This window comes from Alligator sinensis, unplaced genomic scaffold (genome assembly GCF_000455745.1).
Source record: "Alligator sinensis unplaced genomic scaffold, ASM45574v1 scaffold331_1, whole genome shotgun sequence".
Lineage (NCBI taxonomy): Eukaryota > Metazoa > Chordata > Crocodylia > Alligatoridae > Alligator > Alligator sinensis.
This window is the reverse complement of record NW_005842033.1, coordinates 1,670,988-1,685,996: the sequence shown is the minus strand read 5'-3', so window position 1 is coordinate 1,685,996 and position 15,009 is coordinate 1,670,988.

The following is a 15,009-nucleotide window of genomic DNA, read 5'->3' as shown; positions in this document are numbered from 1 at the left end:
CTTCTGCCCAAGAGAGGGGAGTGAGGCCTAATAGGGTATGTTGGGGGCTTGTAGATGTGGGTGCCTTGCTCCCACCCTCATGGATGGAAGGACTGGGCAGGTTGCCATTCGTTGAGGGCACCATGGGCTGGATGAAAGTGCCTGGTGGGCTGGATCTGGCTTGAGGGTGGGCTGGACCTGGTCTATAAGGGTGGTCAAGCATTGGAACAGGCTAATTAGAGAAGTTGTGGGATCTCCATCTCTGGAGATTTTCAAGAGCAGATTAGACAGACATTTAGCTGGGACAATTTAGTCAGGGATGACCCTGCCTTGAGCAGATAGCTGGACTTGATGACCTTGTGAGGTCCCTTCCAGCCCTACTATCCTATGATCCTACAATACTTCTCCCGTCTTAATTTAACTGGCATTAGCTAAAAAGAGAACAGCAAGGATAGTTATCACTCTTATTCTATCAATTTGATTATGAAAATTAGATGATGTAAAGTTCATATGAATGGGCATTTAGCTAAGTTTTATGTAAATTCTTTGAGCAGGCTTATTATAAATTAGATATTTTCATAAGACTAAACAGGCTCAGATTATTTGAGTGCTCAGGCAGTTAATAAAAGTACTGTATTGTCTTTCCAGGCAAACTTAATTTCTATTAAATATTACATGCTAGATCCTCAGCTACCATAAATCAGAGTAGCCCCACTGCTTTCACTAATGCTACATCAAATTATACCAGCTAAGTCTCTGTCCCCATACCTACAAGACTAGGAAACTGGATAATTTATAATTTTTCCTCATAGTTTATCATTTTTACATACCTCTGACCTTCCATGTTCTGTTTGGTGCTGAAAGTCAAAGGATGAAAAGTATTCTACCTTTATGCTGGATTGTGCTGTACAATACGATGCCATACAGAGCAATTTAAGCCAGCTCTGAATAAAGCAGGACTAATTAACTCATACAACACTAAGAAGGCCATACTGTTTCCATTACCCAAACTAGCTTGTTCCGAGATTGCATGAGTATATCCATACAGCACTACATCATGCATATAGACTTACCCTTTGTGTCCTCTTCAGACAAAAATCTTATGATTTAGCCCATTCTTCTGAGATTTATAGCCCAGTTTGGTAAATCCCAAAGGTCTGGATAGTTCAGTGAGAACCAATAGAAACAACTACTCCTACAAGTGTCCCCATATGTATATTTTACCTTTTGTCTTTCAAGTGTTTTTACCCACTTCACACAGGCAAAACTGCTACACAAGGTGAAGGCCAAGAGAGAAAAATATAAGTTTATTCATGCCAAAAAAAGTTCAATGTCAGATTTAATATTGCAGGTGCCAAGAAGTGTGAGCGCAGTTGACATTTAACTGCTTGGGCCTGTAGAGGGAATTCCACACTTTCCTTCTCAGTTTATATAGCAAAGGCAATACAGAAGTAGTTACAATGGTCCCCAGTGAATCCTGCAAGCACCTGCATCTAGGAGAGGCATAAGAAAAGATCTGTGGCTCTTGTGTTCCGCTTTGGCCAAGACAGGGTTGTTCTCCCTTCACCCCTGGTTGGCTGAGGCCTAGGCAAAGAACTTTTGTTTTGTCACAATGTAGCTTTCTCCTGCATCCTGCAGCCTCCCTTCCTCCAACCCAACTCCACAAATATTCTAAATCTCCCCAAGAAAGAAAGTATTTTCTATCTTTCTCTGGGCAGAAGGGATGAGAGGAGTTAGAGATTTTAGAGCTCACATGCCTCCTCCTACCTCCCCTTGTCCTATCACAAAAGAGGACTAACAGATCCCAGGAGTTTCTGTGGTGACTGGGGGAGGTACACCTCTACAGGACCAGCAAAGAGGACAAGATAAAGTCCCTAGCAGAAGATGAAGCTTTACAGCTGGTCTCAGTGATGGAGGCTAGCGTTCAAAATGAAGTCCATCTTAGGAAGACAAGAGGATACATTTTTAATAGATGTTTCTGGGAGGAAGTGAGAGGATCCATGAATTTGGGGAAAGACTGAAAGAGAAGAGATGTACTGATTGATTTAATTATCAGATATGAGGAATAAAGCCTCATACACCACTTTGTATATCCCACAATACCTTTTAGCCCAACAATATGACTCACTTGATCAATATATATTGCATCCATTTGGCATAACCAATTTCTATCGTCTCTTCCCTCACATGGTGTTCTGAAACAGTTAAGTAAAATGAAGACAATTTTTCAACCTCCGAAGTTCAAGTAACTTGTATTAAATTATAATGTGATTAATTATTTAATGAAGATTGTCATTATATATTACAATGAAGAATATTATCAATATTGTATCTGTCACAGATGAAAAAACTACACATATGAATGGATGTAATACTTTCATTGGTCTATGGACTCAAAGTTCTCCAGGGAGAGTCACTAACCACATGATATCCCCAAATGCTCAATTTTGCATCTGATATATCTGAAAAATGTGAAAAAAACAGATGTAGTTAGTTCCCCATTGGCTACACATCTGAGGAGGTTCATAGCACAAGTTATTTTAGCTAAAGCTGGCAATAATTTATGCTGAATAAATTGCCTTCATATCTGCCTGTTTCAGGCAGTGGCATAGGAAAAAAGTGAACTTTTTGCTAAATCAGCTCACTTTGGGCCAAATTATGCCTCTTTTTTTGTATATCCATGATTACAAACATAGAAGACATGCATATCTAGATACTGGCACTTTTTAAAGGTGGTCTGAATAAAATCTGTCTAGTAGCTAAATATGAAAGCTGTTGTCAGCTTCACAAATGCAGAACTTATTCTACATTGAAGAATGGAATTGCTGCTTTGATAGGTCTTATTAAGAAATTGTAGTGCCTAGTTCCCAGTTCAGTTAAAATTAAGTCCATCTTATACACTGTGGAAACCTCCATCAAGCTATTGAAGCTGTAGGAAATAGATTTTCTATGGATTTCACTGACTCAACATGAAAATTGCTTATAAATTCAAATCCATTACAATCACACTTTTGTTACCATGTGAGACTTGAGAGTAAACAAAGAGCTGATCACATTACATGAAGCCTAGAATAATGATGCAAAAGAAACAAATTAGTTTTTCTTCAACTAAGCAAAGAAACCATTTTTTTTTCTCTGATGCCATAAAGAACTCTAGTAGGCATCTACTTAAATACTCAGTTTTACTACTCCAGCCAGTTTTTTTACAAGCTTTTCCTCTAGGGCTAAGGAAAATTGTGAGGGATCATAAATCCTCAGGAGACTATGACTTAAATGTTCAGAAGTGATCAGTGGTTTGGGATGCCTCAATTTTGGGGTTGATTTATCTTTAGTAGGTGCATGGGTCATCACTTGCAAAAAAAATCAAGCCCCTTAAAATTTTCTTAGTACTTGAGACACCAAAATCTGAAGCATCAAAAATCCTCAGTCCTTTGGAAATGGAAGCCCTTCCTGCTCTATTCATTACCCTGAGTCCTCCACTGATCCAGCACTTGTGTCCTCTCTGCTGTTTTTACTAGGGCACCCCTTGGAGTAACTAGGAACAATGGCCACAAATTGATGAAGAACAGATTTAGGTTGGACATGAGAAAGAACTTCTTCACTGTAAGGGTTGCCAAGATCTGGAATGGGCTTCCAAGGGAGGTGGTGCTCTCCCCTACCCTGCAGGTCTTCAAGAGGAGACTGGACAAGCACCTAGCTGGTTTCACCTGACCCTGCTCTTTCCTGCCCAGGGCAGGGGGTCGATGACCTACTGAGGTCCCTTCTGACCCTAACATCTATGAATCTATAAAACTTTCATACAGTCTAGCAACTGTCAACACAAGATACTTTTCTTCTGCTAGTTTTGCCATTTGAAGCTGCCTTCCTGTATTGCTCTGCCTTTGAATCTCCCCCTGTTGAATATCTGAATATAGTCACTCTCTTTCTCTCATTAATAATTCCTCTAAATTTATCTCTACTACTATTATTATTTTGATGAAGGACCTCATGTAGATCCAAGTGAAGTTAACTGGAGTCTTTCCTTTGAAAAAATAAACATAATTAGATCATAAGCTCTTTGTGACCATAATCATCATTATATTCTGTATTTTTTTCACAGCATTTAACATAATGGAGTCCTAGTCTATGACTGGCATTTCTAGTAACTTTGGTGGTGGTAGCAGTAATAATAATAATAGAGTTGGAATATTGTTGCAGCCTTGATAATCCAGGAAATATGCAAGAAGCACTGGTGTTTTTGGTAATATCCTTTATTGGACCAATATCCAGTTGATCCCAACATATCCCAACATATTCCCAATAATAATAGAAACATTTTTATTCAGTGAAAAAAATAACCCGAGGGAAACTGTGGAAAGAAGTAAGGTATTAAGACACAGAAATAAAAATGAGTTCAAAGAGAAAAGTAACAAAAGGTAAAACATGGGGGAAATGGTACAATATTTATTAGAAAGTTTTCTTTAAACAGCATTTTGACTCTCTTGATTTCAATGGCAGTTTTGTGGTGTGCAAGAAAATACTGTGAAGTCCTGATGGTCTGGCATGTCCAGCCATTATAAGAAGTTTCAATTCAGCTCACAAGCCCTGGATGTTATCCATCATTCTGTCATTATGGCTATTTCTCAAGGGTGGAGGAACATGAACTCATTAGCATGAATGGAAAGTGGCTCCCAGGACCATTCTGAAGACTAGATCCCATTTTTGTTTTTGCCAATGATCCAGCTGGTGACCTGACCTAAGCTAAAGACTTGATCTACCTATAACACATGTTTAAATTGAGGATAATATTGATTGGCATGTCTACACATGAATTTATGCAGCCCTCAACTTAATGCACCATAGCCTAAGGCACGTTAAGGCAATTTAGACACCCATCTACATGTGCATGCCTTAAGGCACCTTGACGGAGCTTGCTGAGTGAACATATTTGCAGTCTGCTCTAGGCAGCACCCTGGACAGCCCCCTGCAGCCCTCAGCAGCATAGGTGGGCAGTGGAGCCCAGCACCAGCCAAGGAAGTGGGAGCCTCCAGCCTCCCCCGTATGCAATTGGCCCAACCCTGGCCCCAACTCTAACCCACTGCCTATATTCCTGCCTCCCCAAAAGTGGTCCAGAGCCATGCCTGGGAGGTCCTGTGCTGCCGGGAAGTGCCACCAAGAAGAAGAAGCAGTGGGTGCTGTTTTCCAAGGTGCAAACGCTGGAGCTGGAGCTGGAGCAGCAATTCCTGCAGCACCAGTACCAATGGAGGACTGCATGCAGGGGCACAATGCCTGTCTCTGCCTCTGCCTGCTTGGTACGGCGCAGTTCCTCTGCTCGCCGCACAATGCAGGGAGTGCGCGAAGCTGCTGCTCCTCCCTGGCCTGCCCACATGTGTGGCGATGCTTGGGTTCTTTGGTGGGGGGTTTATGCCCCAATGCACAGTCATTCGTCAGCACACTGACAGGTATCACTGCTGCTGCAACCGCCGCTCCAACTCCAGCATCTGCACCTTGGAGAACAACACCCACCACTTCTTCTTCTTGGTGGCACTTGGCAGCAGCACGGGGCCCCACAGGCTCCAGCTGACTTCAGCCCAGTCAGTCAACATACACAGAATGAAGGTGCCTTAAGGCATCTACATGTCCCTTAAAGTGCCTTAACTATTCACACCTAAATTTGATACCTGCTTTATGCAGGTATCAAATTTAGGTGTGATTAGCCTAAAATCACCATTTTGAAGGTGCATTAAGTGTGGGCACATGTAGATCCGTGCCCTTAATGCACCTTAAAAATGGCTAAAGTGCCTTAAATCAGCACATGTAGACACACCCACTGACATCAAGGGAATTTTGTAAGGCTTAATTCATCAATGACTGTGACGTATTTTAAGATCTTTGAATCTCTGTATATCTTTGATTCTTAAGGGAGCCTTAGGAATACCAAGTTCCATTGAACATGCCAAATTTTACTAAAATTCAAACAAAATTGGGTGCCTTAAATCCCTGAGCTGCCCTTGAAAATTCCAACCTATTATTAGTGTAAAGTAATTGGCAGTCGGCATTGTCTAGTTTCCTCTAGACTGGTTTTACAACTCCATAGCTGCAATCCCAGCTCTGCACTGTCTGCCCATGTGTCCTTGTCAAGCCACCACCCTTGTACCTTAGTTTTCATGTTTCTTAAGTATGGAGTCTACTTCCCTCTCACAGGGGGTGGTGTGAGAATGAGAAAATACCACACACCACAATTTGAAAATGTTAAGAGCTGCAATGACCAGTTGTTCATGAAAATACTTTTCATTATTGTCAATAATTTATTGAGAGTTGGCAACAAGTCATCATATTTGCTTTGTTAAATTGCTCCAGATTCTGTCATGTTACTTTGTGTCAGGGCCAATAGGGGAAAATGACATAAGCAGCTCTCCTCTCTCCCTACACCTCTTCTGCCCTTCTCATTCCAAATGTGATCAGCATCTCTCCCTCCTGGGATCCAGTGTTCACAGTGTGACTAAGAAAATGATTCAGTCCTGAAAACTCTATATCTGATTTAGTGAAACAAAGGGCTGACCTCACTAGCAACACAGCCATTCTTGAAACATCTAAAAGGCAATGCATTAGTATGTTCAGCCACCATGCTGGCTAATGACTAGACTTTTTTGAACATATGGGATCATTATTCCAGCATATCATCAGTGAACTTTCCAGAAAAGCTAATTAAAGGACCCTTTAAATGCTTACCACAAAGTTGAGTTTTATCACAGCTCCTCACCTGCATTTGAAAAATTAGCAGAATTTTCCTCTCTTCTGCTCTCACCACCTTCTATTTCCCATGATCACTAATGTTGAGAAAAGCTAATTAAATGGATCTTTATTTTTCTTTCACCATAATTTACTTTCCTTATTATTTTCTATAAAGAAAATTTCATTTTCTACTGACACTAAGTAGGATTCAGAAAATATTTTTGGCCACTGTTTAGTGATGGCTCATCTTCCTAGCTCCTATCCTATGTCTCTCTTATGACTATTTCTATTCTTTAATGTAATTGCAAATGATATTAAATGTTAATTTATAGAATAAAACAAATAAAAGTTGTTTTCTTAGCCAATAGTTTCATATAATGGGTAAATTCTCTGGATGGCTGTTACTGCTGATTGGAATTAGAAAGAGTCTGGATACCCCAAAACTACTTACAAGGCTGAGAATGTTTTACACCTTTTGGAAGTAACTTGCCTTCAGGGATGTTTATTCTCAAATTAAAAACAATAAACTGAAACAAAAACCATGACAAATGAAAAGAATTTAATCTCCCAGAGTGAAACTCTGCTCCAGAATCAAATTTTTCATTTGTAAAATAAATAAATCATTAAGTTCTTATGATCTGAAAGACTACCTCTTATATGTGGCAACATAACAAACATAGTTATGTCTGCTTGAGCCCACAAACAGCCTGAAACTTATAAGGGAAGTGTAAAAGTTGTATTGAATTCTCATTCCTGAAGCCACATCTGCACACACCCACCCCCTGCATATGTTCAATGGGTATATTCTGAGAAGTTTGATTATAGCAAATATCCAGAGAAGCATTTATTCAACTTGTATATAGGTAGGCTTGGCAGGATTTGATTTTTATTAGTAAACACTGATAAACCTCGATTTCACCTCACACAGAGACTGACGAAAAATATTTCCATCATTAATAATCTAAATATATAGAAAGGCGATGTAAGAAAAATAATGGCTGATGGAGTATGGGATGGCAAGGGGAGCAATCCTACAGACTAACTGTAGCTTGGACTGCAACTCCCAGAAATCCCAGGGGACTGGGAACGAAGGAAGAGGAAGTGACCAAGCAGACGAGGAAGCTAGAGGCAAGCAGAGCCAGGACTGATTACAGCTCTGCTGCTGGCTGGCAGCAATCCTACAGTAGTTACCTTTGTTATGGTGGGCAGTTACACTGCACAAGCCTGAAAATTTAAACTGACAAAAAATTAAATAAATGCTTAAAAATATGCATTGATATTATTCCTTTAAATTATTAAAAAATAAAAAAAAATTCTGCCAAGCCTATATCTAGAAGAGTTTAATCTGTCAAAAAAATGGGCATTTTTCCACATGGGGCACATTTTGATATGGCATCCCTACCCCTGTGGAAGATGAGGAAAGAAATAATAGATGCATTCCTTTCATCAGTGCTAGGTACTTGACCTTGTGAAAAATCAAATCACCCTTCTACAGCACAGCAAAATCCTCAGCTATCCTCCACCAAATCTCCACCATTTTCCTGGAAGCTTTTATAAGCAAACCTGTACATTTTAATTATACAAACCTTCAACATAGTGAAACTTGGGAGCTGTTTAAAATAAATTCAGTGTAATACTGCAATTAACAAATGAGTAATATTATATTCATTAGGATGCATAAGGAAGCTAGTAGGGGAGAAAATAGTCATGGGAACGGTACCCATAGTTCAGAGATTCCTAGCATATAATGTTGGACCATGCACTGTAGAGATTATGGGACCTTGTTAGCGAGTGAATAATACTTGAAGGGATTTCTCTAGCAAGAGGAAACTAAATGTGTGATAACAATGGCAATGAATCCTCTCAGAGCTGCACGTGTTTCTTAAAAATTTTATTTGCCACAATTATTAACAGAAAAATAATTTTATCTTTTCCAAATGGGCCACCTCCAATGTTCCCTCCAAGCTGCACGTGTGCGTGGCCGTGCAGGATTTAAAACCATGCCACGCACAAACTGATTAATGCTACGCACCCACCCAGAGAGGAGCTGGGCTGCGGCAACGAGCTGGTTGCAGAGCGCAGTGGATGCACCGGGGCTGGCACGGGATACTTACCAAAGGTAAACTCAGGCAGCAGCTGGGGCTGAGGAACTGCTCCCTAGCCCCGACACCATGTGCCTCCTTGCTCCCGGAGGCGGGGGCGGGGGCTGGGGCTCCTCTCCTCCCTTTCTTTCACCCCTCCTGCAGCATAGGCAGCCTGGCTCCCCTCCACTGTATAAGCAACACCTGCCCCCTCTCTCCCTCCAAACTACACACCATTGTAGTTCTAGTACTCACTGTTAGTTTTACTCAAAATCCATTATTGCAAAATCCATTACATGAGGATGCTTGTCTATTATGCTGAGTGTAGTCCAGATCCATGTAATGGATTTTGTACCTTTGGGTATGTTAGCTGTTAGCTGTTAGGAAGAGGCTGTGATCTTCCCCAGGGCAGTGTTGCAGGGGGAGGTGGGACCAATTCGGAAACAGACCAAAGCGGCACATTCACAGACCGAAGCAGCGCACTCAAGGATCGCTACACCTTAGAGGGAACATTAACCACCACGCTAGCCTGTCCCATCAGATCCCTAAGAAGCAGTAACAATTTTGAAGAGGTATTATGGACTGATACAAAACAAGCTTCAGAGATTTTAATATTCTAACAGAGAAATCTGCTAGTGCTTTCTCTAAGATAGTTCTACAGTTTTTTTTAATTTTTCTTAAAATCACCAGTTTGTAAATAGCTAGAACTGGATCCTGCATATGGTTAAGTATATATTTAATTTTACTCTCATGAGTCAGAAAAAGAAGGAATTTTGGCTTTAATGGCACTACTTATATGAAAATATAAGTGCATGTGCTGAGATGTTTGCAGGATCAGGTACCAAATGTGTAAACAAGAAAAAAGATGATGGCATACATGCAGCAGATCACATATGTAGCACATCCCATGGAGTGAACACCAGTATGTGAAACTGCATTGCAGAAAGCTGTGTTTGACAGATGGCCTCTAGACTGGAATGTAATTCTTTCCTTCCCAGGCTGGCTGGTAAAATAATGTTCTGAATGTCCAGTCAACTTCCACTTTAAATGAATAAAAGCACCAAATATAAATGTCAATATTCACTCCCCCTCCAAAAAAGGTTTAGGTGCAGGTCAAACAAATTGCTTTTTAAAACAGACAAGATAGATTTACTGCAGGTCAGAATGTAAATGTTAGAAAATGAAATTCTTTCTCTCCTGTGTTGTTTTCTTCACCTGATTCATTCCCTTTCTTTCTGAGTACCATTTGTTATGTGATAGTGCTGCCCATTTCCCCACTAGGATCAAGGCAAAAAACATCCAGCAACCCTTCTCCTTTGTAGCTGGAGATGATGTGAGTGGTGCATGCCCTTTGTATCTCCACGTTGCCAGTAATGCTTGCATTGATGCAGCTAGAAATGTGCAGGAATTCAAACTGTTTGCTGCTTATAAGTATTAAACTAAAATCTGCTCCTGCCAGGTCATCCAATACACCAATCAACCAAAGCAACCTCATGTAATATCAGTAGAGGACACATAAAGGAAATAAATGCATGGAACTATAAAAATCCTTCTCCAAATCTGGATATAGATAAACATGAAAACAACCTAAAAAACAAGAAATCAGTGAAGTCATAATCAAAGAAAATTGTTCCATATTAGCTAGTGACAATTTTTTATCCCAATTTGAAACACCAAATATCAACTACTTTCTAATAAGTAGTAGGTATGCATCCTGACAAGAGATGCTGTAACCGTGTATTGAAACAGCTTGTATGCCAATGTGATCTTGCCCTACAGAGCATAAAATCTACTTCCACTAGGGAGTGGGAACACTGAAGATTCAACTGACCTGCAATGATTTGCTGTGGTTTATGAGTGGGTAGCACAGCACTTTGTGGTATTGAGACTGGACTCTATCAAAACACACAAGATGTTAATTTCTTTCGCTGTCCTTATCAAGTGTTTCAGGTACAGGTGCTAATCTTGAGTTTTTCTTCAGAACAGCAATAGCAATAATGTACAGCTGTTCTAATGCTAGATCCCAGAACATCATATTCAAAGTAGGAGTGATCAGACCAACCTCTCTGGGAAGAGCTCTCAAGCTGGGGTTCACATACAACATCACAAAGCATAGAACAGTAATGAAAAAAGAAGGTACAACCCACATGAAACTGCCTCTGAAATTTATGTTGCTGGTTAAATATTTGTTTGCAATCTGGACCCTGGCTTTAAACATGGGGACAGATCTTCAGTTGATGTAAAACAGCAGCATAGTTCCTGTGACTTCAGTGGAGTTACACCTGCTGACACCACCTGAAGATTGTATTCAAAACTGCCTTGGTGAAGCCATATACCCAAGAGTATGCCTAGAGGTTCATGTAACAGAAAATGCAGATCACTGAAAATATATGTGGAGGTAAGATTGAGAGGTGCACATGAATATACAGGCAGGTCTTGGACTTACAACATAACTGGTTCCTGAAAACTGCATCTTAAGTCAAAAAGTCACTCAGAACCATTTTCCCATAGGAAACAATGTTATAAATGGAGATTGGTTCCTGAACCAAGGCCCGATACTGTATTTTCACTAAAAATACCCCAGAATTTTGTATTCAGTCAATTATAGATGAATAATATAGCTACATTAATGCATTTATATTGTAAATAGCAGTCATATTGATTTGGAAGGACTTCTTTGAGGTGACTTTGCTGGACTTTTTGAAGGGTTCTTGGCTGGAGTCTTCTCAGGAGTCTTGGCTGCAGGTTTTTCTGGAGTCCTGTCTGCTTTCTTAAAGAAAGTGTCCAAGCAAGTTTGGACAGATGTTCTCCAGGGACACGGGCAACATAGCAAACTTGTTCACTGGTGTGGCGTTGCATCAGATCAAGCGTTGTTAAGTCAAAACTGATGTCAGAAAATTGAAACAGGGTGTCAATTTATAAACATTGTGAGTGCAAAATGTTGTAACTTGAAACATTGAAAGTTGAGGATTGCCTGTAGTAAATAACTGAGTAGGAATGGTTTTTGTTTGCTTGCTGTCCCGGGAAGATAGTCACCAGGAGAAGGGGGACCTCCCCTCCCACCCACCCCCATAGACAGGGAACAGAATAGCCCACCCCAGCATAAAAAACCCCCAAGACCAGGGCGAACTTACCCCTTGCAGGAGTTGGAGGAGCGGACGCACCGCGCCGGCTCCAAACAGCCGCCCGGTTTGTAAGCCACACCTATTTCCGACTCGAGCCAGCACGGACTAGTGACATCATCCCCAGACACAGCCTGACAAGGATAAAAGACGGCACCGAGGGAAACGCAGGGGGAGCATCACAGGGTATGCACTCCCGAGGTGCTTCCCCCACTGGGTGTGTACTGCGCCAGTGGGCTGAGAGAGATCCCGAGCTGGAGCACCAGGGAAACCCTCCAGCAGAGGCAATATTGTCAGACCACATCGAGGGATGGTGAAGACCATAAGGAAAAGGGGACATGAGTCGGAAAAGGGACAGACCAGACCTGGCCCCAGATCAATGGTGAAATCCTTTTTCCTTTTATTTTTCTCTTTATTCTTTTTTCATCAGTTCTTTTATAAGGGGAGGGGGTTGGTACCCCTTTGATAAGAACTGTCCCCGAGAGGCTCTGAAACCAGGGCAGGGGTTCCCCAAAAGGCCCTGAAGTAAGGGCAGGGGCAGAGGCAGTGCTTCAAAAGGCAGAAGCAGTGGTGGAATGATGGCCAAAGGCAACACCTAGCCAGAGGTCCATCAGGTGGTCGGGAGTGACTCGACAAGAGAGAGGAGACATCAGAGGGCAAGCCTTGGGGAATATTGGCCGACATCTTAGAGGCTAATGTATGGATGGGGTGTAGGGGAGGCGGAACCCCATGGAGACCCACCGAGGGTTGCAGCCAATCTGAGTGAGTCCACTGAAGGGGAGCCCACCACTGAAGATACCATCGAAGTCGTTGCAGGCGAGTCTCAGGGCTTTTTCTGGGGTGACCGCAGGCTCATTCAGAGGGCACTAACACCTACATTGCGGCCAACCTCTGGCGCATGCACCAAGGTGGCTCGCAAAAGGATACTTGAGACCAGGTGGGTACACTTGCCTTTTTCATCGTGTTTCCATTTGTCTCCATTTTGAAAAAAGTCCTTTAAAATACACTGCTGAAAAGGGTATATTTGGCAAAAGAAATATTAAAAGGCCCAGTATTTATTATTTCTAATAAAATAGTACAAAGGAACCCCAGTCAGAGATCTGTACCATATTGGTTTAAATAGTGTGTGTTTCTTTTCGGCAGAAATATGGCCACTGAGAACTAGGAAACTGCTACGCCTCACTCTTCTTCTTCCACTCTAGGGTTATCTTTAAGACAAGCATGGAGGAATTGCCAGAGTATATAAAAGGCCTCTGGGAAATGTAGTATAGTTATGAAGCTGCCATCTTGTTGCAGATGTTATTGCAATGCTTATATAAATTAGAGAATAAAATGTTACCAAAGGAAACCTACTCTGTTTGAATCATGTGCAACTTAGTTATGTTATTTTCTTGAAATGAAAATGGCATTTCTTTCAGAGGCTACGATGGGTCATTTCCTTCTGCAGCTAAAAGAAGGCTAGGAAGAAATAAAAAAGGAATGGGTGTGCTTGGTAGAGTTTAAACAACTGTAGAGGTAATATTGGAGCAGGCAGAAGCCTTGGTTTAGTAACAAGATCTACATCAGAGGTGAAATCCTGGTCCCAATGAAGTCAATGGCAAAAGATTCATTGCATCAAGACTTCACTTTAAGTGTTTGAAGTAATCATTGGTGCTGTCAATTAGCTGCATTCTCATTAACTGGCTGATAGTCATTTATATTTGTATTATGGCCTTTTTTATCTTTTAGAATGAAAAAACTATTTTTATAATTTTTTCCTGGTTTTTCAGCAACATCCTCCAGCATTCTGCAGGCAAAATCTGCAGAGTGAGTATAAGGGGAATGCTGAGAGCAAAACCACATTCCTCTTTACTCTACCTCTTTGAACACACTGCTGGGTAAAAGGGCCTGCATAAACCTGGGGGATGCAAGTGCTTCATAACTTTGCGACTGGGCTTAACACAGAACGTGCAAATTCATTTCAAAATAACATGCAGTCAAGTCCACTGTGTGCACAGAATGCCTGTTAACTCTAAAGCCTCCCTGGCTTGACCTTGCTGACCCTTTTCCAAAGGATGTTTCACCTAAGCAGGTATTATAGAATCTGGCCCACATTCAGAATCTGAAATTCATCATGAGTATAACATGCGGCATGCAAACAAAAAACAAGTCACAGCAACCTAGAAAATGATCCAATCAAGATCGATATCCAAACCCACTTACAGCAAAATAAATGCCCATTTCAAGATGAGCGTGCGGAAAAGAAAGCTTGTCCAGGACTATGCACTCAAAGCAGATATTGTATTGCAGCAGCTGATATTTGACAGGAACAGAGCTATTCCACATAGCAATTGATTTTTTTTTTTAATCATTTAACTTAAGTAGAGTTTCAAAGAGTTCATTTTAAGTGGAAAAATTAGGAGCAATGATGCTCAAAATTGGGTGCACAAAACAAATAAATTCATTTTCAGAAGAGCAAATGAAGCAGAGTACACTTAAATAGAAGGGATTTGGGCAGTCAAAATGCACCCAGTTGTGATCTTGCCCTACCACTATACTCATCATAACCATTTAAGGGAGAAGTCCTGCCATTTAGCAAGTGAACACTGGAAAGCAGTCCCTTCTGATCCAGGCACCAACCTCTTTCTCATTTGTTTAAACTATGTAGTAGCAGTTTCTAATTATCTTTCTCCCTCCTTTGTTCAGCAAACAATTACATTAGTGACTAAGAATAAAATTAACAGCAGGTGAAACTTATTATTAATGATGCGGAGGCCAAATTACTTGACTTTTCTCTGAAGCTCACTTCACGTTTTACCATTATTAGTTAGATTTTGTCATAGCTAGACCTCTGAAATTTTCATTCCTCCAACTGAGTTCAGATGGTTTTCAATATTATTATATTATGAAAGCATGGGATTCATCCTGGCATATGTAGTATTCTCTTCTTTGTCTTTAGACTGAGATAGAGATTAAATATGGGGCTCCCTTCAACTGCTAAAATATTTGTGTATGAGAGGACCATGCATGGGTACTTCTGCCAGCGTCAGCCACAATGACATCCACTGTCTTGCACTGTATTATTTTCCATTTTTTATCCTAGTGCCTCGTGTTGCTATGGATGATCCTAGTAG